Source organism: Rosa chinensis, chromosome 2 (assembly GCF_002994745.2).
Source record: "Rosa chinensis cultivar Old Blush chromosome 2, RchiOBHm-V2, whole genome shotgun sequence".
Classification (NCBI taxonomy): Eukaryota; Viridiplantae; Streptophyta; class Magnoliopsida; order Rosales; family Rosaceae; genus Rosa; species Rosa chinensis.
The window spans coordinates 4,537,148-4,541,948 of record NC_037089.1 but is presented as its reverse complement, the minus strand read 5'-3'; the positions used below and the strand labels follow the sequence as shown (position 1 = coordinate 4,541,948).

At 37.4% G+C, this 4,801-nt stretch overlaps 1 long non-coding RNA gene across 3 annotated transcripts; it reads left to right on the top strand.

Moving 5' to 3' along the window:
* The first annotated feature begins 665 nt into the window (after positions 1–665).
* On the top strand, positions 666–4,173 carry LOC112189530. Of its 3 annotated transcripts, XR_005807530.1 has the most exons (6): positions 675–1,098; positions 1,970–2,012; positions 2,223–2,337; positions 3,107–3,202; positions 3,371–3,456; positions 3,919–4,173. It is a non-coding gene; the product is annotated as an uncharacterized LOC112189530 (long non-coding RNA). The 3 variants fall into 3 exon arrangements; XR_005807529.1 differs by having other exon boundaries at positions 676–1,098; positions 1,970–2,337; XR_005807528.1 differs by having other exon boundaries at positions 666–1,098; positions 1,970–3,202.
* Positions 4,174–4,801: the final 628 nt, after the last annotated feature.

Below are 4,801 nucleotides of genomic sequence, written 5' to 3'. Positions count from 1 at the left end.
CCAAATTATTAAGTTAAGGGCTCACCACCTTGATCATCCTATTAAGTCTATAAGATTAGACAATGCTGGGGATTTTACATCAATAACTTTTGATGATTATTGCATGTCCATTGGGATTGAAGTTGAACATCTTGTTCCTCATGTTCACACCCAAAATGGTCTCGCAGAAGCCGCCATTAAACAACTACAAATGGTCGCTAGAGCATTGGTAATGCGTACCAATCTCCCTATTTCTGCTAGGGGCTATGCAATATTGCATGCAGTTGTGCTTATTCGTCTGAGGCCTACTGCCACTCAACCATTTTCTGCGTCCTAGGTGGTGACTGGGTATGAGCCTGATGTCTCACACTTACGCATATTTGGGTGTGGAGTTTATGTGTCAATTGCGCTGCCATAGCGCACCAAAATGGGTCCTCAAAGACGATTAGGCATTTATGTTTGTTGAGTCACAAATTACTTATGCAATTGTGCCCCATAATTATGAAAATTGATTTGTCTTCCATGCTATTTTTCCCTTTTTAATCCATTTCCTTTTATTTGTAGGAAACCTTGCATTGAGAATAAAATAACTACTTGAGGCTTGAAATGTGGAGATTTGAAGCTAGGGGAAGAAGACATCACTACTAAAAAAAATTGCAATTGCTTCGCTTTTTTACTTCGGCAACGGTTGCCGTCGCAATTGAGACCTTATTGCTACGGAAAATGTTCCGTCGCGATTAAGTCTTATCATTTGCGACTGAAAATTTTTGCCGTAGTAACTTTATAATGAATTGCTACGCTTTTTCCTCTTGCCGTCGCAAAACTTGTTTCTATTTCCCTCACTAACATCCCGATCTGCAGCCCTAAATAATCTCTCTCACCCAACGCTCTGTCTCTATCACGCCCAAATTCTCTCTGTCTCTCTTCTCGCCCAAGCTCGCCCATGCCAAGCGCTCTCGCTCTCTATCTCTTTCACGCCCAAACTCTCTCTCTGTCTCTCTTCTCACCCAAGCTCGCCCATGCCAAGCGCTCTCTCTGTCTCTATCTCTCTTGCCCAAGCTCCGCAGCGCCTTGAACAAGACATAGTCGAGGTCCGAAAGAATCGTCAGAGAGAATAAGGTGATTTTTTTGAAACTCTAAAACCCCTAGATTTCTTTTAATCTGAAGTTCTGTTGTACCTGACCGATTATGCGATTTTTTATCGCTAGTTGTCTCTCATATGCTGATCGATTGTGTTGATCTTTCATTTAGTTTGGTATTGTGCGAATTTGATTTGATTTGGGTAGATTTCGTTTGGGTCTGTTTAGGGCTCAAGATCTAATTTTGATTCGGTTTTCTTTCTGGGTTTTCTAGCCAAAGGTCGATGAGATCTTTCCCCCTCCCTCAACTCCTCTTTCGCTCCGGTTCATTTTGCACTTGCTTCTTTATCAATTGGGTTACATTTTAATACACCACAGGTCATGGTTCTGAAGTTTCTTTTTAAAACTTAGAAGCATCTTTTAAGGCTAAAAATTAAGATCTTGACATGTTACACAGTTGTTTCAACTGCGAATATAGATGCGTAGGTATAGTAATTCTTTCTGTTTGTTACTTTTTCCAGTGATGGTTTTGTAGGAGCTTTCTTTTGTTTCACTCAGTCCTCTCTCCTAACACACGTTTTTGTATTCTTATGTTTCTTGCTAATTTCTACTTTTCATTTCCTGCACGAGTAGAAATTTCATTGCTTGGATAGAGAAAGGTACAGTCCATTTATATGTGTGCCTTCTTGGAAAACAAGTATGAATGTATGAAATTTGTGTACAAACAGTAAAGGGTACAGTCCATTCATATACATTCATATAAACAAGTATTGCATGAAGAAACAGTTTCTCTACCCTTTACTGTTTGTGCACAAAATATAATGCACATAATGCATTTATGTTTTCTGCTCTGCACCTAATAAATATAGGTGGTTATCTGACGCATTTTGTTCATCTTTTCTGCTCTGCAGCTTTTGGGAAGAGAGTGGCGCCAGATTCTTGATGTTGGTTTATGTAAATTTCAATTATCATCTTTCAGTTTTAGTCTTAAGAAGTTACTTTTCTGGATTGAATTGTTTTGAACGACCTTCATACATGCTAACCTACTACATCATAGTTTCACACTATTTATACTACGCATGACATCCAATAATCACTAACAGTGGCTGGTTGGCAACCAGACTGCTAATCTTAGAACTTTTTCCTGTCTGATGGAATGTGCAGAGTGGTTCCCTTTCCTTCGTCACGAACCATGACTCAATATTTGAGGTCGAGGCCTCAAGCTTCCAGCAAGTGATGATGTTTCTACTTCCATGGCCATCTAGCTGAGTGTTTTCAGGTTTTCTAAGCATCTTTTTGTGAAAGATTCTTGATTCTCTTGAATTGATTCATGTGTCCAGGGTATATATACTTACCCTCATTGTCAATGGAATGGGAGATAACTAACTTGGTCTGAGAGATTTAGACTTTTGATACTTATCTTTAAGTGTCTATGGCTCTATGGCATCAAGCTTTCTAGGATAAGATCTAGAAAACACCCTTCCATAACATCCTCTTTCATTAGCTCGTTGAACTTTAGCACCTTTAGGTTGTTGGTCATCCGTTTTACCATGGTAGATTATAACTGCAAACTTCTGTGTTTTGGATAAAAACCTGTATGTTCTACTCTGTAATTGCCTGTGCTTATGGCTAGGGGGTAAATCAAACAAGTTTATCTTTAGTTATAGTTTGAATGTCATGAACATGACACATAATGCAGACAATCTTAATTTCTGTAATTGTTTTCTTGTCTATGACATGCAAACTATATAGGTAATATATGACTAAAGCTTTGACAATCATAAGTATTATGATTGTGGTCGCCATTTTTTTTTTGTTTTTATGGTGATGTGCGTAAAAAAAAAAAAAAAGGCTAGCTTGGCTTAAAATCATATAGCATATTGTTAAGGTCACTCTATAACTATCGTTGTTGTTTGATCGGTGGGTTTCACAAATTCAATGCTAACTCAGGAATTGTTCTCTGTTGTTAACAGTTAAAAGGGTCTCTTAGAGTCCGGTTATAGGATGACATCTTCTGTTAACAATAGTAATTGACAATGTATGTGCAGAGCTTGCATGGAAAGGCAGCTTCATAATAAATATATTTTGTGCACAAACAGTAAAGGGTAGAAGAAACTGTTTCATGTATTTTTCCCTTCTTAAAGGTAAAGTTGGTCTATATGAATGTATGAAATTTTGAATGAAATGTCGCCAGATTGAACTTCAAATTCTCTCATAAATGACAGGATAAAGTGTTGTCAACCGTTGATACCTTTATTTTCTATATATAATCTAATATTACCCTATTAAACCTTCTGTCTATCTGTACACAGGTAACGAGTGTTGGAATCAATACTGAATGGGGATTGTTGATGGCAAGTATATCTCTGAGGATACCTATAAAGAAACTCTTCTACAGGTTCTTGCATTTTTTCTAGAATGTTGTTCTTTAATTTTGGAAAATCACTTACAGCTGATTGCCATCTATTTGTGGTCTGAAAGTTATCTATACGGCTAGAGCTCTACTCTAGTAATATTCATATTGTTATCTCTCTACTGTGTACAAGTGATTATGATGGATGTAGGTAGGCTTTTACTATTCGTCACAATTGCTTGCATCTGTTATTCTATGGTAAATTAAATATAAAGCCTAAGGTCTATGATTTTAGTGCAGACAAGGTTGATATCGAAACTAAAACCGAAAGCGAAGAAGGCATGGTTCCAACTTCCTATATTAACATTAGGTTTCTTGTGTTTTTTGTGTTGTGCTTAATCATGTTTTCTGTAATGGTTTGCAAGCTCATTTTCTTCACTGTTGCTTGAAGTAAATGATCTCTTACCATTCCTGTAAGAGTCTCATAGATTGTTCTTTGTTATGCAGATTTATGTTCTTTCCAATTTCTGACCTGAAACTGTTGAGGATGCTAGCTAATGAAGGTCCTGCAGTGTTGTGTTCCTTGCAATCTTTGACCTGAAACTGTTGAGGAAGCTAGCAAATGAAGGCGTTACAGTGTTGGGGTTGCCTTGACTAGTCTTTTTTTTTTTTTTGGATTTGTGATTTTTGGTTGGTGTAAGAATGATAGATATTGTATTTTGATATTTGTCAATTTATAATATTTGTGGAACATGGCACTTGCTTTGGTGTGCAATTTTTTTTTTTTTTTTGGGTGTGGAATTCACCCTTTTTTTTTTTTTTTTTTTTTTTTTTTTTTTTTTTTTTTTTAAACGAAATATCTATTTGCGACGGCAAATTACCCGTTGCAAATAGTTTAGCCATTGCGACGGCAATAGTTTTCCGTCGCAAATACTTTTTGCAACGGCATTTTACCGTCGCAAAATGGATTTTGTGACGCCACCTATTGCAACGCCAACATTTCCGTCGCAAAAGGCTCAATTTTCCGTCGCGAAAAGTTTTTTCCGTCGCAAAAGCCCAATTTGCCGTCGCAAAATAGGCGTCGCAAAAGCAATTCTTTTTAGTAGTGATCATGGAGATTGGAAGAAAATTGCAAATCGACTTTTCTGGCGACTTTTCCGGCGTGCAGCCACTCATGAAGGGTCTTTTCTCCAGCAAAGGAGGACCATGGTGGTGAGAATCTCTCATTACTTGAAATTCAAATATCTCCCTATACCTTGTCCTTTTATCACCTTGTCAATTTGGAACCATTTGGGGAATAATGGTGTAAGAGCATCTCTTGCACACTTGGGGACCAAAGATGACACACCTAGCTGATCAAAAAAAGGCCAAAGACCAATTATTCAAAATT